This window comes from Rattus rattus, chromosome 1 (genome assembly GCF_011064425.1).
Source record: "Rattus rattus isolate New Zealand chromosome 1, Rrattus_CSIRO_v1, whole genome shotgun sequence".
NCBI lineage: Eukaryota > Metazoa > Chordata > Mammalia > Rodentia > Muridae > Rattus > Rattus rattus.
In genome coordinates, this window is record NC_046154.1 from 75,851,719 (window position 1) to 75,872,076 (window position 20,358).

Below are 20,358 nucleotides of genomic sequence, written 5' to 3' on the forward strand. Positions count from 1 at the left end.
TATAAAACATGTTGATATATAGTAACTTCTAAATATTGTTTTTATTTCAGTTCTCATAACTGCAGGGTCACTCCAACTAGCACAAGTACAACTGGCATACCTATTCTTAATTTGTTAGATTTTTTAATATTTTATTTGTTATTCCACAACAAGGTCTCAGATTTCCAAGACTACCCTTAAATTTAGTATGTACCAGGGTCTGAGTTGAATTCATGGTAGGACTTCTATGAAAGTTTGAGCTCACACCAAATGGAGGAAAAATGGGTGAACTAAAAGATTTTAGAGGAAAAAAGTCTAATATGTATACATGTGAGAAATAAATGAAATACATATTAAAAATAATCAAGTGAGAGATTGACAGACCCAGGAGCTATGGTGGCTCTCACTAGACTAGACATGTACTTCAGTGAGAGTGAATGAGCAACAATTTCATAGAGAGAATCTTCTAGATGAGGTAAATATCAGAGGCTTAAGTGTGCATGGTAAAGCTGACATGAGGTCAGTGATGACAGAGACCCGAAGATCTTGGTCAGAAAGGGTAGAAATTGTACAAAGTGTTTTTGTAGTCATATGCAAATTTTCTCCCTGGCCATTGAATGGCTACCATTTATCTGAGTACCTTTGCGGTATATTTCAACCTTCTGCTATTGAATGTAGGGTATTTTTTGAGCTGTTCTAGATGCTATTTCTTTGCTTGCTTGATAAATGTTCAGTTTCTGATTTACATATCTTTCATTTAGGTGCATGGAGGAGTGTTTATTCTGATTTTTTTTTACCTTAGCTGTTATCTCAATGTTTTATATTGCTTTATACCATTAAATTAAAAGTGGTAAACTTTGCAATCATATTTCAGTAATTTGGTTTTGGAAGAAGTCAGCAGATAATCATGACAGTTTGGTAGATCAATCCTTCATATTTCAATGAGAAAACTTCTAGATACTCAATTAGAAAAAAATCTGGTATCTTTATTTTTCCATTGAAATTCAGAAAAATGAAACACAGATTTCCAAATCTCATGCATAAAATCCAAAGTATGTCTTAATAAATTACATTATCTTTCATGGGGAAAAAAGTGCTTTTATAATCACCCAAGAAACTCTTCTCCTATCCTATGGCAGTATAGAACAGATAAATATTTAAGGACTTTAGATAAGCTTTCAATACTATGGGATATATCACCTTATATTAATTAACTGAAATCCCATCTTGACTGTGATTTATTAACAATAATTTATCAATTTCATTAGTCTGTAAATACTCCGAAACCTTCTCATTGATTTACTTAGACGTACAATATATAGTCCTCCTATGTGTGGATTAAAGGTGTCCCCATTTTCTTCTTCAGGGGAATCTTGAGGAGTTGTGCACTTTCCATCCCCCAGCCACCGCTCCCCTTCGGGGGAGGCTCTTACTTGGTAAGTCTTACACATCTTTCTTTGTGAGCTCGGTTTAGTGAAATCTGTGTGCCTATCTTAATGTATAACAGAAATAGAGATGCCAAGAGGCACTAATTGGTGCATTATTTTAAAGGAGGGATAATAGCTTTGCTACTCTTTTCAATTATTCTAATAATAAAAAGCATTTTGAAACCTGCAGTTGTAAAATTTAAATTATATGCTAGAATAGATATGATGATCTTCTGATTCTAGAAATAGCTAGACTTATGCTATCATTGCTGAGCACCTTTCTTTAAATAAATTATGAACAATAGGTTAGATTATAAGCAATTGTGAAAGAACCATTCTTCAAGAGAGCTAAAGCTACAATCACATTCAATTCTTCAGGTGTTATGAGGATCGCGTTCAGGCCACTATTGTTTAAATTACCTAAAAGCATCTTTTATCTTCACATAATTTTCTTTGTTTTATTTTTGAGACTGGGTGTGACAGTGTAACTCAGGCTGGCCTTGAACTTTTAATCCTCCTACTTCAGTCTCTGAATGCAGGGATCCAAGGTATATAAACTACCCTGCTTTTCTTTATGCACTAGAAACCTTTTTGTAAATGGCATTTAATTTTTATTACATATATATGTGTATAGAAGTATAGTATGTGCACATGTAAGTGTGAGTGCCCTTGGAATCTCAAAGTGGGCATCTCTACGAACTATAGTTCCAGGAGTTGTGCACCAGCAAACATGAATGCTAGGAGCTCAACTGGGGTCTCTGCAAGATCTGCATGCTCTCTCAAACGCTTAGCTACCTCTGCTGCCCTAATCACTAGAAACTTGGAAGAGGAGCTCACTTATATGTAACTATAAATGCTAAGCTTGAGGATGAAAAATTTGCCTGTGGAATGGAAATGCTTGCTATCCTTAGCATTCACACAAACACTGGATATTTTTGGTGGCCTTGCCTAAAATTCCAGCATCAGAAGGTAAAGACAGATGGACAAACCACAGACCAAGGTGGTTAGCAAGAATTGGCATATGGACAAGCTGCAAGTTTGACTGAAAGATCCCGCCTCAATAACGAGGTGAAAAAGTTGTTGAGAATGAGTCCTGACCCACCTCAAGTCTCATGTATACCCTCTCCCATGTAAGCTCATACATGTGCACTCACCCACATGTAAACCATGTACACACAAATAAAAACACCATACGCTCAAACAACTTTTGTAAATGAAATGGAATTGACACTGGTATAACACATACTGTGGTAGGAAGTGAACTTTTACAATTATATATTATAAGGAAATGGTGGTTCTGAATGAAAAATTGAAGAGCCTTAAAGCAGTACCTGCTAAACATATCTTAATATATCAATCGCAGACATTGAGGGAATAGGAAAATTCCATAATGGCCATTACAGGAAAACTAAATAGCCAAATGATTGAAAAAGAAACTCAACATCACAGGGACTGTCTCCGAAGTATTTCTTTAGGTACATTTGTAGATCCCACTGCTGTTGCTGTGTGTTAAGTTCCCTTAGTGGAATTAGCTCCGTACTGTGGTTGTTTCATTGTCTTTTCCTTCCTTCTTTGCTTCCTTCTTTCTTCATTCATTCTTTCTTTCCTTCCTTCCTCCTTTCCTTACATTCTTCCTTATTCAATTTTATCCTTAGTGGTGGACTAGAAGATGTTACTCTCTAAAGAAAAGGCATTCATATGAGAAGACAGTAGTGAGAATTCCATTGAACAATATCTCTGTAAACATGAAACTGGAGTATATCTGAGTTGCTCCTCGTAGGGCACCAGATAACATTCTCTACGCATGGTCATGAGTTCCATGTTCTTGGCACCTATGCCAGGAGCTCATATTTGATGAGTCAAGCTCCTCTATTCTAAAAGGAAGCAGTTTTGATACTAAATGATATATCCTGCCACGCCAGATTGTCAAAACACCATTAACCTCTAATATTACTGAGTATACACCCTACTTATCTAAAGTTGCTTCTCATTTAGGACTAAATATTTCTAATACAATTTGAAATCCATTTAAAATTTTGTTACTCAGAAATGAATTTTCCATTTCTCATACCTTTAGAAATCTAATACTTCTCTGAAATGAAAATCTATTTTCTCCACACTATTGCTTTATAAAACGTAAAATAAATTTATCCTAGAACAACCCTTTGAGTCCTAAGTTCTCATAATTCCCAATGGCCTGGACACACAGATGAAGCATCACGTAAAACTACTATATATCAGGGGTAAATTTCTCTCTTACGAGTTGGAACAAAAGCTGTCCAGCACATTTTACAAATGTTATCTCAAAATATGTTTTGTCTTCTGTAGTGATAGAAATGGCCCATGACCTTCATCTAGACAGAATGACAGATTCAGTAATTTTACTATATTTTGCATACACACTTTGCTGTTCAATATTGTCAGTAGTGAAACACTTAACAAAGTTATTTGAGCATCTATTATTAACCACATGCATGAATTCTATGTAACAGCAAATTAGTTTATCACCCTTCTAGAACATAATGGAGATTTAAACAGCATTGTGCAAGGTTTCTGATGAAGCAATCAACCTCAAACCAAATAGCACAACCATAATAATCACTTATGTGGCAGAAGCAATGTCTCGGCTCTTAAGAGCACTTGCTGTATCTCCAGAGGACTGAAGTCTCCAGATGGGGGTAATAGGAACAGAACTCAGTTTGTCTCAAAGAAAAACAAGTGCACTTAACCTCTGAACCATCTATCCAGTCCCTAATCAGGATTGTCTGAGTATGTGGAAAACCACAAGTGGTCTCTTTTTTTTTTTTTCCTCTCACATGCCACTAATGTATTTAACTCTTCATTCCCCCCTGACATTTTTTTTGTCAGAGATATCTCTCCCAGGAGTTACCATCTGCTCTGATCTTCTCTCAGGTATCTGCCCTCATCACTTAATAGATCAACTGATAAACTCATCTAGTCTTATCATGAGTGATTCACAGCTCAGGACATGCACATCAATATATCCTCCACACATTTCGTTCCTGAGAACTCAGCAGGATTATTTCTCCCCATGATCATATCTCAACTTCCAACACATTAAAATTTAACTCACATTTTCCCCCGGGAAGCCTCTTATCTTTCCCATTCCTCTGAATTTAAGGGGCTACTTTCCCAGAAAGAAAAATTTCAATTCCTTTAAATGATCCTGTCCTTTTCAATTTTCTCATGTTGTCTTATCAGTTATGATTTTGAGGATAAGAAAAGTAGTACAGAAGTTAAAAATGTAATGTATTGTACTTTAAACATTATTCAATATGTTTCAATAAAAACTATGCTATAGATGAAAATTAAACATTTTTTTCCAAAAGAAGGAGGTGACTTATCCCAAGTCTTATGGTTTCCTTATGCTGTCACAAAACATGATGAGGAATAACGTGGGCAGAAGGAGTTTTACTTCATATTACACATACAAACCACACTCTGTACTCAAAGGAAGGCAAGGCAAGAACATAGAGATGAGACTTAAAGCAGAAGCTTTGCAGTTTGATGAGGTCCCATTTGTCGATTCATGATCTTAGAGCATAAGCCATTGGTGTTTTCTTCAGGAAATTTTCCCCAGTGCCCATGTATTCGAGATGCTTCCCCACTTTTTCTTCTATTAGTTTGAGTATATCTGGTTTTATGTGGGTTGCTTGATCCACTTGGACTTAAGCTTTGTACATGGTGTAAAGAATGGATCGATCTGCATTCTTCTACATGCTGACCTCCGGTTGAACCAGCACCATTTGTTGAAAATGCTATCTTTCTTCCATTCGACAATTTTATCTCCTTTGTCAAAGATCAAGTGGCCATAGGTGTGTAGGTTCATTTCTGGGTCTTCAATTCTATTCCACTGATCTATCTGCCTGTCTCTGTACCAATACCATACAGTCTTTATGACTATTGCTCTATAAAACTGCTTGAACTCAGGGATGGTAATTCCCTCAGAAGTTCTTTTATTGGGGTTGGGGATTTAGCTCAGTGATAGAGTGCTTGCCTAGCAAGCGCAAGGCCCTGGGTTCGGTCCCCAGCTCCGAAAAAAAAAAAAAAAGAAGAAGTTCTTTTATTGTTGAAAATAGTTTTCACTATCCTCGGTTTTTTGTTATTCCAAATGAATTTGCACATTGCTTTTTCTATCTCTATAAAGAATTGAGTAGGAATTTTTATGGGGATTGCATTGAACAACCCCCACACCACTTCATACCAGTCAGAATGGCTGAGATCAAAAACTCAGGTGACAGCAGATGCTGGCGAGGATGTGGAATAAGAAGAACACTTCTCCATTGTTGCTGGAATTGCAAACTTTTACAACCACTCTGGAAATCAGTCTGGAGTGTCCTCAGAAAATTGGACATTCCACTACCTGAGGATCCAGCTATACCTCTCCTGGGCATATACCCAAAAGATGCTCTAACATACAACAAAGACATAACATACAGCTATGTTCATAGCAACCTTATTTATAAAACCAGAGGCTGGAAAGAACCCAGATGCTCTTCAGCAGAAGAATGGATTTAAAAAGTGTGGTACATCTACACAATGAATACTACAAAGCTATCAAAAACAATGACTTTGTAAAATTCATAGACAAATGAATTGAACTAGAAACTATCATCTTGAGTGAGGTAACCTAATCACAGAGAAACACACTTGGTAAGCACTCATTGATAAGTGGATATTACCCCAAAAGCTCGAATTACCCAAGATGCAATCCACAGACCACAGGAGCTCAAAAAGAAGGATGACCAAAATGCGGATGCTCCCACTCCTTTTTAAAAGGGAAAAAATATCTATAGGAGGGGATATGGAAGCAAAGTTTAGAGCAGCTACTCAAGGAATGGCCATTCAGAGCCTGCCTCACACATGTCCCATCTATATACAGTCACAAAAACTAGATAAGATTGATGAAGTTAAAAAATGCATGCTGAGGGGGTTGGGGATTTAGCTCAGTGGTAGAGCACTTGCCTAGCAAGCGCAAGGCCCTGGGTTCGGTTCCCAGCTCCAGAAAAAAAATGCATGCTGAAAGGGACCAGATATAGATCACTCCTGAGAGACACATCCTGAGCATGTCCAATACAGAGGTCAATGCTAACAACAAGCCACCAAACTGAGAACAGGACCCCCTTTGGGGGAATTAGAGGAGGTATTGAAAGAGTTGAAGGAGCTTGCAACCCCATAAAAACAACAATGCCAACCAACTAGAGCTTCCAGGGACTAAACCACTACTGAAAGACTATACATGGACTGACCCAGGTCTCCAACTGCATATGTAGCAGAGAATATCCTGTTGGGGCCCCAGTGGAAAGAGAAGCCCTTGGTCCTGTGAATGTTGGACCACCAGTGCAGGGAAACATGGAGGGCCAGTAAGGGGGATGTATGGGGGGAATACCCGTATGGGGGAGTCAAAGTAGAGGGGATGGGAGCTTATTGACAGGAAACTGAGAAGGGGAATAACATTAGAAATTTAAATAAAGATATATATCTAAGAAAAAAGGAAAAAAAGGAAAAAACAAAAATAAATTACAAACTGTTGTTCCCACACATACACACACAGAGAGAGAGAGAGAGAGAGAGAGAGAGAGAGAGAGAGAGAGAGAGAGAGAGAGAGAGAGAGAGAGAGAGAGAATTAAAGCAGAAGCAGCCATGGAGCACTATTGCCTTCTGCCTAACTCTCAATATCTGCTTTCTCATTTATCCAAGGACCACCATTCAAGGAGAAATATCTCCTACAGTGGGTGGGGACATCTCATATCAATCATTAATCAAGGAAATGCCTCACAGGAAGATGGATTTTCTTAATAAAGATTTTTTCCTCCAAGATCACCTGAGCTTTTGACACATTTACTAAACACTAAGCAGGAAAGAGGTCATGCTGGTACACTTCTTAATTTAATCTTGTACATTTTTATTGTATATTTCAGTGGCTTTAATATTTTTATTTAAGTGTTTCCTGCAAATGTGCATTTAACACTGAGTATTCACCAACTGTACTGATTTGACTAACCCATGGATTGAAAGTTCAGAGTAACAGCTTCTATACAGAAGACTCAAATTTTCCTCTATTCTTGTCTTATTCATTCGCTAAACAATTCAATGTAACAATTTACATAGCATTTAAACTGAAATCAGAATTAAAAGCAGCCAAGATATACTTCAGATCATACGGGATAATATGTGCTGATTTTATGCACACTACATACAGTTTATTTTATAAAATATTTTAACTTTGATAGGTTGTCGTATCCACAAATGATCCTGAAACGCATAATGAGGAAACAGAACTATTGTCTTGTATCCTATAACCCTAAAATGCTCATGTTTATATGTTCCAGCATATGGTAATACTGAAGATAACATAGTTACAGAACCATGTGCTGTATAAAGAACATATATATTTATATATATATACATAAATATATATTAAATTTAAAATTAATATTTTTCTATCATCTTTTAAAATCTAATAACACAGTTAGCCAGTATATTTTGGCACATACATATACATATTTAGCATGACCAAAATATGGAATGAATAATACATAGTGCTTCTCTCTAGAGTGCTGTCAGGTATTTACAAATTATGGACTCAATTTTCACTGTCACCTGAAAGAAAACCATATACTATATACCACTTATCCCCCCTCACCCAGAATGAATTCTTGTTTTACTCTGAAATAACTGTTTTTAAGTTCATAACAGAAGTTCTTATCCATTCACTCCAGATACTAATTAGGTTACTTTCCTCCATGTACATAAGGTGATTACTTCATTCCTTTACGTTGGCATTCATTTACAATGCAGTACTTTCCAATGTGCAAGCTATTTTCAGGAAACTGACTTTACAATTCCTATCAATGGTCTGAGGGAACTGAATTAATAGAAGGATTTACCCCTTTTTATTTATTCTACCATGGCCGAGTCTCGAGAGGCATGCTTCGTATTGCAGACAATGCATTCTCTGGTTTGCTAGCTCGCTTAATGGGGTGTTCACATCGATTGGTGCTCTTTCCTTGTCACCTGAGAACAACTGTAGGTTTTGTGGTGTGCTGCTCTTTCATATCCTTCTCACATCTGTTCTGAAGTTTGACATCACTAAACCAGATCTCTTCCATGCTTACTGGACCACAACTTCCTCTTATTGAGGAATGAGTTCTTGTAAATGTATAGTGTACCTGGAATCCAAACCACACCATGTTGGCTATGTCAAGCCTGCAACAGATAATATTGGATACTCTGAAAGTGCGGGCAGTGCAGACCAGTGCTGTTGTGAAATTGCCTTGCGGTGAAGACAGGCCTATTATCATAATTTTGTAGAACTGAGCATAGATAAAACTTGAGTCCACATTTGTACTACAGCTGTTTTAAACTCAGTCTATTACAACAGATACTTCTCTTGAGAAACTAAAGCAGGATCTGGGACTTTTCTTATAATTTTAAAAGTATTAAAATGTTTATAGTCATTTTAAATATTTAAAACAATATTAATTCTTGGTAAATTCCTGGTTATTCTATGTTGAGATTTGACTTCTCTGCCTGCCCAAGTGGGTTAGATTCTGTAACAGTGCACAAGCACCAGATGACCAAGTTCTTTCTGGTCTTTCTGGCCTCCTTCCCTGCTTACCAAGGGCAGGTTCAGAGTATTGTACCACAGTCAGAAATAGTAGGAAGTGCAGTGAAATGTTTGGTGCATAGACCTGGCCGGGAGAGGTAGATATTTAAAGCTGGCATTTCTCATGAGTGCCTTCTGCATTTCTCCAGAAAAAGCATCAATCTCTGTAGATACGGCAGCGTTGGTCATTTGAGGAAGCATTCAGAATACCTTGTTAAACCATTTCCTAGCAAACTGAATTAGGCCTCACCTCTAAATTGTCTTGAGATACCTTGTCTGCCTAGCCCTTTTCTCTTAAACGTTCTTTTCCCTTTTTGAATTTATGAAGAAAAATGGTAGGGAAATGCCACACCAGCTAGCAAAACTAGCTAATCTATTGTCTGTTCTCGTATTGAAGTGCATGGACCACCCCTAAACACTAAAAATCTGTGAAGTTCTCTTTTTGTACAAGTATTTCTCCAGGAAAGACTCCAGGAAATTTCATATTTCCACAAAGTAAAGTGAGGGATTTAAAAGGTATTTAAATTTTACCTATCTCTTTGACCATCAATAATAGATTTCTCTAACGATTGTGAATTCTCCCAACATTCAATTTGCTAAGAATCTAGTAAACCTACCACAGTTTGTATGTGAAACAGTTGCTGTTATGCTTATTTCAAATGTTTTTACTTTTATCTATATTATCTTAAGATAAAATTTCTTAATGGTAATATTTTCAAAATCCCCCTGAAGGACTTAAGCTAAATCTTGTAACATCAGTGATAGAGAACGTGGGACGAGTGAACTGCAGTGTATGCTTACAAGGCAGAATATCATACAGTCTTTTATCTTTAAGTATCGCCTTATGAGAATCCATTGTATAATTTCAATGAAGATACTAGGAGTTGGTTTTCTCCCACAACACAAAACCCAGACATAAGAAAACACCACATAGAAATGATTGTCAAAGGAAAATTACCTTCTTAAATGAAAGGAAATTTATAATACCCTATTAATAAATATTATGTAATGTCATTACAGAAGAAATTGAAATGACAAATGATTGTTATAATTTACACATTGAAAGCTATTTGTTATATTATATTAAATATATTTTATAATATTCAAAAATAAAATGGTATAGTCATAGAACATTTGAAATGTTTCTGCATTATTTAAATAGTATATGATATATCTCTATGATTATAGAAATAGAGAATAGCTATGACAGAAATAATTCATAAATTCTAAACATAATAGCAGAGGATGTCCTTGTTGGGCACCAATGGAAGGAGAAGCCCTTGGTCCTGCTAAGGCTATGCCCCCAGTGTGGGGGATTGTCAAGACAGGGAGGTGGGAAGGGGGACATGATTGGGGAGGGTGACCACCATTATTAGAATAAGGGGATGGGATAGGAGGGAGGCTTATGGACAGAAAACTGGGAAAGAGAATAACATTTCAAATGTAAATGGTAAAATGTACCAATCTGCCTTTTATGAGTGTAATATGATTCCCCTCTTGTCCAGACTGGCCTTAGATTGCTATTGTCCTGCTCCCAAATAGCTGGGATTAAATGTACATGTCACGATGCCTTCCGTGGCTATCAAAGGCATCCAAGTCCTATTGCTAGCTATGAATATAACCTTACTTGGAAGCAGATTATTTATAGACATGGTTGGTTTAAGATGAATTTATTTTCAAGGGGACCTTATGCCATCTGGCCAGTATCTTTACTTTTTTTTATTTTTTTAATTTTAGATAGGGTATCATTATGTACCACTGGATGACCAGGAACTCGAAGATCCACCTGTCTCTGCCTCCTAAATGATGGCATTAAAGGCATGCTCCACCACACTGCCATAAAAACAAAATCTAAGCATAAAATAGTTAGCAAATACTGATTATAGCTTATGTCATAAAATTGTGCGTTTTGAAACACCACACCGTTGTATCCCCTCAAACACAGACATACAAGCATTGGTACAGCTGTCATGAACATACAAATGTCCCATTTTTTATATTGACTTTTATTGTGCCAGAATGCATTTATTTTATGCTTGAAGAATTCAGAGTCGTTTTTACTTTTGCTTTAATTTGCAATTAAGTATAATAATTGAATTGCTATGGTTAATATTAAACATAACTGAGAACATACTAAAATTGAGAAAGTTGATTTTACACAATGTTGTTATGGATCTCACATGTTATCAGAATGTACAGCGGGCTAAGCTTGAGGTCTGCCAGAAAGCATGTGTGTTTCTGATCATGGAGAGAACATGGGTCTCCTGAGAGGCTCTGCCAGAGTTTTCTGATACAGATGAGGATGCTACAAGCTAACCATCAGTCAAGGAAGGAGTTAGAGAAAGAACTGAAGCAGCTGAAAGGGTTTGCAACCCCACAGGAAGAACAACAATATCAACCAACCAGACTCCCTACCCCCAGAGTTCCCAAGGACTAAACCACTAACCAAAGAGTACACATAGAGGGACCCATGTCTCTAGCCACATATGTAACAGGGGATGGCATTGTCTGGCATCAATAGGAGGAGGGGCCCTTGGTCTTGTGACAGCTCTTTTCCCCAGTGTAGGGGAATTCCAAGGTGTTAAGGTGAGAGTGGGTGGGTGGGAGGGAGAGTATCCTCATATAAGCGGGGGAGAGGAATGGGAAAGGTGGAACCAGAAAAGAGGATAACATTTGAAATGTAAATAAATAAAATATCCAATAACAAGAATAGTAGTAGATATAAAAGTAGTATGAGATGCCAATGTGTTAGAAGCACAGACATTAGAATCATTTAGAGAAAATATGTAATTTAACTTTCTCCAAGTTTATGGAAGAAATTATATACAAAGTTGGCTTTGTTTTGACTGGAGGTGAACAGGGTCCTTACTTTTAAGTGTACAGAACCAATTATAAAGAACACCTGCCTATAATTCTGTCCTTGAGGATGTTTGATGCCTCCTGTATTGGGAACATTTGTAGGAAACTGGAATAAAACACACATTTTTTATTTTTTTAATAATTGTCTTTCTCTCATATATTAAATCCCACTGTAGTTTCCCCTCCATCCCCTCCTCCTAGCCTCTTTCCTGTCCTGCTTGCTTCCTTTCTTCCCTAGATCCATCCCTTCCCCTTCATAGAAGAGCAGTCCTCCCAAGAGCATCAACCAAATAGTATAACAGTCAAAAATATGACCAGTGTGTTTATACTTCAATCTGAAATGTCCCCAAATTCCAATAATTTCTCTTCGTATTGTCTCTCTCCCTCTCTTCCCCATATGATTTCTCTTTTTCCCACCAGCCACCTGCAAAATCCTGTCTATTCCCCCTTTCCCTGGAAATCCCTGTGGTCTCCCTTAAGCCCTTCTTGTTCCTTAGCTTCTCTGGGACTGTTCACTGTGGCATAATTGTCTTTAACTTTACACTTGACATTCTCTTACAGGCAAGTACATAACATGTTTATCATTCTGAGGATGGATTATCTCCCTCAGGATGATTTTTCTTTCTTTTTACAGTACCATTCATTTGCCTGAAAATTTCATGGCATCATTGCTTTTACCAGCTGAGTAAAAGTCCATTGTGAAAATGTTCCACATCTTCTCTGTCTTTTTTTTTTTTTTGGTTGAGAGATATCTGGGTTGTTTCAACTGTGTGCACATTATAGATAAAGTTGCTATGAACACAGTTGAGCAAATGTCCTTGTGATAGAATGGAGTGTCCTAAGGGATATGCCCAGGAGTGGTATAGCTGGGTCTTAAGGTGGATCAATTTCCAATTTTCTGAGAAACCACCATATTGATGTCCAAAGTAGATATACAAGTTTGTATTCCCACCAACAGTAGAGGCATGATCTGCTTGCTCCACAACCCCATAAGCATAAGCTGTCCTGTGTGCGTGTGTGTGTGTGTGTGTGTGTGTGTGTGTGGTGTGAGTGTGTGTGTGCATGTGGTGTGAGTGTGTGTGTGTGTTTGTCTTGTTCATTCTGAAAGGTATAGGCAGAATCTCAAAGTCATTTCAATTTTCATTTTTCTAATGGCTAAAGTTATTGAACATTTCTTTAAGTTTTTCTTGGCTATTTGAGAGTGCTCTGTTGAGAATTCATTTGTATAGAACTATACCTGTTTGTTTTTTTTTTTTAAATTTACACCACGTAGTTTGGTGATATCTATTTTCTTGACTTCCTTATATAATTTTGATGTTAGACCTTGAAAGAATACTCCAATACATATGAAAAACCAAACAAAAAACAGCACATCCTTAACAATCCTCTAGAATTCAAGAACATCTGGGGGTATCACCATCTCTGATCTCAAACTGCACTACAGGGCTGTGGTCACAAAAACTGCAATGTATTGGCATTAAAAATAGACATGATGATCAGTGGAATTAAATCACAGATCCAGACATAAATCTACACACCTATGGATACCTAATTTTCTATAAAGAAAGCAGAAATATACACTGGAAAAATAAAGCATCTTCAACAAATGGTGCTGGTCTAACTAAATGTTAGTTTGTAGATGAATGCACATAGAACTATCACCATGCACAAAACTTAAGTCTAAGTTCATCAAAGACCTCAAGATCCACTGAACTTGATAGAAAAACAGGTAGGAAATATTCTTGAATGCGTTGCCACAGTAGAAAACTTCCTGAACACAACACCAATAATACAAACACTAAGATCAACAACTTATAAACAGGACCTAATGAAACAGAAAACCTGTAAAGCGAAGAACACCGTCAATAGGACAAAACAAAAGCACACAGACCCGGAAAAGATCTTTACTAACCAAATATCTGACATACACAGTTTTGGTGTACGGAAACCAAAAGAGGAGATTTGAGCATCTGCTTTGAAATAGGACATGTGTGTAAGGTTTACAGTAGGTAATATCATTCAAAGTGTTTGTTTGCTTTTGAAACAGGATCTCTGTGTAGCCTTAGCTATCCTAGAATTTACAGTGTAGACCAGGCTGGCCTTGAAATTACAAAGACTCACTTGCCTTTGCCTTGAGAATACTGGAATCAAAGTTGTGCATCACCATACCGAGCTATATTTAAAATTCCTATCATGATAGTATTTGGAATACGATGGTTTCCAAAAATTTTATAAATGTCCTATAATCTATATTTACGGCAATTTCCTAGCTAGCTGAATTAATCATAATAGTGACACCCTCATTGACAATTTACCTATATTCTCAAAATCTCTCTGGCTTTTTATCTTTAAACACTGGTTAAAAGATAAACTAGTGTTTTTATTTTAACTTTTAAATTTGTAGTGAATAATATGTATTTTTAAAGCAATTTCATTTTCTGAGGTAGAATACAATCTCATCCAAAGGGAGATTTATAGAAAACCAATATAAAGATTTTTGGAGTCATAAAAGTACTGAGACATAAAATATTTTAAAGGAACAACCTAATTACATCTGTATAATTCAACGGGCTTACTGTTTTATAGTTGTGAATTACTGAGAACATGAAAACAATTAGCAGAAGAAATCATTTTTAAGTGGGAATTCAGGATTTTGGCTCACATTTATACTATTTTATTCAGTCCACTAGCTAAAATAAAACTTGGCCAATGTGAATCTTGTCACAGCTACCCAGTATACATAAACTACAGTAAATTGGCATAATGACTTTTCTCATAATTTACAATGAAATACCCACTGTATAGGGATGATTGGCTTTTCATCTGTGCCTCATTTCCTTAGGTGGCAGCTCTGTCAGGTCACATCTGCATGCAAATGACAGTAGTTCACAATGGCTTCAGTGCAACAAGGGTGCACTTGCAGTTCAGATCAGCACTGCTCAGGTTGGTTATCAAACAGGCACCAGGTTTGGTAAGTTCTGGGATGGAGAATATAATTGAAAATCCTTCTTGTCGCTCTGCCAGTTTCCATCCGATGAAGGTCACGAGAGTTGACTCTCACCTCCAGGTGACTGCCACACAGGCCCTTTTCTGTGTTTCCCTGATTTTCTAATACCTGTTACCTTCTTCACACCAACCACACACACACCCCCACACACACCCTTCAGTAGATGCTCTCAAATATCATCTATCATGTTTGCAAACCACACATTCTTTGGAAGAACTGGAAGGCATAAATCTATTAGTAAGTGGTGTGTAGAGTAGGGTACATGAGATTTTGCTGTTGATGATATGTCACTTTAAGGAAGGAAGAGGTTTCCTCTTGGACTAGCTTCGAAGAAGTCAAACTCACATCTAAATTCTTCTCTCCCTGTTTCATCTCCCTGCCTGCAGTTTGTGTGTCAGAGGCACACAATATTACACAGTTTAACATTAAATCTATGAATTTGTTTTAGGTTGCAAAAGCTGATTATTTATGAAATCCAAAGCATTGTAATGTTGGTTTTCTTAAGGTCAAACGAATCTTAAAACTTGCTAAGTACACAGTAGGATGGCAGATTGAGTATACAGTTGTCGGTGATATCAAGACATGTCTTAAAGTATGTATTGCTTCAAAACAGCGTGCTTTAAAAAACACATGACCAAAAAGCAAGTTGACGAAGAAGGGTCCATCTGACTTGCATTTCCATATGCAGGAGTGTAAAATGTACACATATAGCAGGAGCATTCTTGTAAAAGATTGAATTAAAGTAGCTCATATTTCCAAAGTGGGGTGTTTATGTTTGCTAATAATAATAATGTTTCTCAAATAAAATGTATTAATAACAAATCTTCTGCAATATCTGCAATGGAAATCAGCATCAGTTTAGAGTACTAATAATAAGGGAGTCAAAGTATTTTATTTGTGATAACCATTTTATAAATCAATATGTGTAGTTTCAAAAGAATGTTGTTATTCTATTTTATAAATCACATTCAACTGTTAAACTGAATCAGAAAGAAAAATGTAACTCCTTACCAATGTCTGCAGCTGTGCTCGCTGATGTGGTCTCTTCTCATTTTCACAGACCCTTCTCCATCCCCCTTTCCTTCCTCCTCTCCTACTCACAACACTCGGAAGATACCTAGCATTGGCTCAACTACTTTGTGATACATAATTTAAGTCCTATGGGGAGATGCATTTTAGAGTTGAAGGAGTGGATGACTTTCTCCAGTTTCTATATAAAAATCCAAACCTCCTTGTATTCTTATTACATCCCAGCAGACTCAGCACCTGTCACATCAGAGCAATTATTTTTAGTTTTTTTTCCCCCTGGGCTTTTTTTCAAAAGGACAATTAATTTGTATATTCTTATATGGATACAATGACATATTTCTATGGATGGCTTTGTTCTCCTGCAATGATTTTCTTAACTACTTAAATATTTATCTAGTGTAATAACAATAGCAATAAAATGTAACTTAGCAGCTGCTGGTGCACATATTTTTGTTGCTGACAATTTCAATTAGAATTCTTGCTGGTGAAACCAATGAAAAAGTATAATTCTGAAAAGGTCAGTTCTGAATTATTGTTAACCATAACCATTTCCCAAGCCATTAGGCTGATAAAATCCAATTGAAACTGAAAGCCATAAAAGTAAATTATTCAGGAGCTACCCAGATAGATGCTGAGAGTGTCATGCATATGTGAAAGACACCTGTCGGCAGGGATAACTTCAAGTTGATTATCCTCACTAGGACTATGGAGTAAATGTAATTTAGCTATTATCGTTTGTAAACCTCTTGTCTCAAAGGCATTTCAGTTACTCAAACAATACAATACGATGAATTGAAGTACTAACTAAAGCACAGTTTAATGTCCCCATAAAGTAGAGTAAGGACAGCAATTCCCTTGAATTACAAGAGGAAAAAAAGTTAAATATAGAAATAACTATGAACTTAATCATACCAAAGGGCTTTTATTGTGAAGGAAGTTAATTCTAAAACTAATAGGGAAAATATACCTCAAATGTTTTGCACTGAGAACTAGCATATTTTGCATTCCAAATCAACATTTCTTCCTCTGGCTTTGCTCTATCTTTATTTTCTGTCTTGAAGTTTATGTGTGACTACAGTTTTTTCATTTCCTTTTCTCTTGCTAAAGCTCTGCTTTATTTGGTGAAAGACTGGGGATGATAAAAATAAATATAACCTTGTAATTAAATACAGACATTCTAAGAGGCAGGTGATTAAAACATAATTTTGTGATTCAATGCATTCAGGCCTCCAACGCTTTACAAAACAGAAATCATAATATATCAATAATTTTGGGATCAACATCCACATTAAATCCTTTGTGGTTACTGGGCTGTGTGGTGGGAATTAGTACTCTGTATAATACAATATGAAAAGCGAGTATAGATCCTAAAATGGTGACTGAAAGTTCTAAATGAAATTGCAGTTGTAGGAACTTACAAGTCCTTCAAGATCTGGTTTCCTCTTCTGTATAATAGATATATTTTTCTTATTTTAAATAACATTTCATGATAGTAAAATAAACAATATATTATGCAATTAGAAAATATATTCACACAAAACACCCAGAGCTCCCAAAATTAATTAAGCAAAAATAACAAGAAGAAATCACATATAATTGAGGATATTGAAACCAAATCTTCAGTAACTAAAGAAACAATACTTGAACAAGGTAAAGAATCCTCGACTGAGTTCAGTCACTGACTATGACCTGGAAAGACAAAGTTACATGCTTCTGAATTTCATGTTCCAATTTTGGAGCAGTTTCATGAAGCTTTATAGTTTTAAAGAACAGGGAAAAGCTAGTTTGAAACACATTGCTTGATACAACAGAGCAGTGGTTACAAAACCGTGTGCCTTAGCTATCTGATAACATTCTGAACGTATTTGTTAACAGAAGCCAGTGGTCTGCTAAGTTAATTGGTTCAAAAGGTTTTTATCTATTAGTCACAAGAGTTTAGATTTTACACATAGGTTGGCAAACGTATTCAGGGGCCCAAGGCTAGCCCAAGAGAAGGTAATAATCCTCTATATCTGCAATGTTCCAACCTTATCACAGTCAGAGGAACAAATGAAGTGTGTATATTTGACAGGGCATCTAGGAAAACAAATTATACTAATTCACCAACATCTCTGTTTTATTAGGAAACCAATAAATTATTTTAGCTAAAGCTAGTTCAGATTGTATAGATCTTATTGTTAAATCAGGGCTGAGGGAGGGAATGTAGAAATAAAAGAAAGCATAAGGGCAGCCCCTGAAACAGAATTGTTCTTTAATCTGACCCACAAAAGGGTAGTAACCTCACTGCAGAAGTAGAGACTTCATGAATGCTACAGGGCCCTTGGGGGTTTATAGTGCAGATGAGAAGGACCCTAGGATACACCAGGTTCCATCTCAGACCGCATCCCTTTCAGTATTGAAGTAGCAAACACTACTCAAGAAGGTCTGTTGATCAATCATAGCAGAACTGAACAGCCCGCAGATGTTAGGAATGACAGCCCCTGTACTGTTCAGAACAGCTTAGTCCACCTATAGCTCTTAGGCTATTAACCCTTCACTTAATATATATGTTTCAGGAAACATCATCAAATATTTGTCACATGCCTGTTTTCTGCTCTTATTTAATGTCTGGAGAAGATGAAGGAATGTGATTTTAGTCCAACATTTCCAGAGAGTTTAATGAATTCCTGAAATGAATCCCATTCCTGGCCACTTGGTGTCATCATAGAGCAAAGAGCTCATCTATGTTAAGGAGTTGAAATTTTTAACTTAATATTTAAGCAAATAATATGGAGTCAAAGCATTTAACAATTATTTAATAAAAAATAAAATCAAGTTTGATTATTGTGTTTTGAAAAATGTTGAAACACTTAATGATTTTTAAATTCTTAATGTAAATTGATTTTTTTTCCTTGCTTTCATAATTTTCTTTCCCCAGAACAAACAGAATAAGTACAGGCTACAATTTTGAAGCGTCTAAACTGACTTTATCATTAAATAGTTGCCATAATAATTACATTTCAACATACTGACAATATGATGTAGCAGATAATGCTGCTTGTGATTTTATGTAATTAAAGTGTAATTCATCTTTCAAAACTCATTAATTCTCATATGTTTAAATCATATATTAATTTCTTTTTTTCTTTTTCTTTTTTTCGGAACTGGGGCCCGAACCCAGGGCCTTGCGCTTGCTAGGCAAGCGCTCTACCGCTGAACTAAATCCCCAACCCTATATATTAATTTCTTTAATAATACTATGAGTGATGATCAGGGGAGAAGAGGTTTATTTTTGGCTCACTGCATCAGAGATGTTTCAGACTCCCACCGTGAATTAGATATGGCAGAGGAGGCATGAAGCAGCTGGTGACATAGGGACACCCTAGAAGCAGACAAAGAAGCAAGAACCAGAGGTTCCTGGTGATTTACTTTCATGCCAGTTCCCACCTTCTAGAAGCTCCATAGCCTTCAAATTAGCACCACACGTTTGGTAACAAATGCTAGAAACTCGAGTCTGTGGGGGATCCTCTAGGTATAAACCATAACAATTAAAGCATTCTATGGCTAGTGTCAGTAGTTTTTATTTAAAGGCAAAGTGGTATTGATAAGAACACTAATACAAGAACATTGGGTATTAAAAGAACTTGTTCTGTAAGGAATACACTTTGTGAGATCACTGATCCAACATGATGTTAACACTTTTCAGCCAGTCATCATCTTACAAATTCCGTATCTTTTCTAGGTGACAACCTAACTCACTATGCACTATAATTTCTGGAAGTTTGCACTCGGAAACTTCTTGAGTTTGTTCTGTAAGCAACCACCCAAGCATATATGTGTATATGTGTGTGTGTGTGTGTGTGTGTGTGTGAGTGTGTGTGTGTGTGTGTGTGTGTGTGTGTGTTCTTGTTCTGTTTAGCACTTGCAGTCTTTCAGAATGAACATAATGGGAGTCTTCAGGTATGGTAAGAGTATGGCTGGACACATTGCAGTACTAAGTTAAGTTTGCCATGGCACTGCATTGATAAAACTCCATCTTCTAAACACCAGACAGCAGGAACATTAAAATGTTTTTATAAACCATCTCACAAGGGTAAAATGGTCATAGTCAATATTCTAAGAAGCAGTAGAGAGCATACGCACTTTAACTTCTGGTCTCCCTCCAATATTTTCCTTCTCATTTGAAACCTTTCTTTTCCTATTTCTCTGTTCATCTTTTGAGTATACATTGGCTTAATTTCAAATACAAACCTAAATGTTTATTTAATATTCTATTAGTCCGTTTTATATTTATAATTTGAATATGTGTTAGTAGAAATCTAAGATGGGCACCAGAGTTTTATGAAAATCACAGTGATTATTAGGAATACTTCAGTCTCACAGCTCATGAGTACAATGATTTTTTTCCTCTAAGGATGAAAATCTAATGGCCACATAAGTGAGTAAAA

At 36.4% G+C, this 20,358-nt stretch overlaps 1 long non-coding RNA gene across 1 annotated transcript in view; it reads left to right on the forward strand.

Moving 5' to 3' along the window:
• Nucleotides 1-1,276: 1,276 nt before the first annotated feature.
• The window catches only part of LOC116900751, a 221,472-nt gene continuing 202,390 nt past the window's right edge, over nucleotides 1,277-20,358 (forward strand). The window contains exon 1 of the long non-coding RNA XR_004387948.1: nucleotides 1,277-1,415. This is a non-coding gene — a long non-coding RNA (uncharacterized LOC116900751). The remainder of the gene's footprint in view (nucleotides 1,416-20,358) is intronic.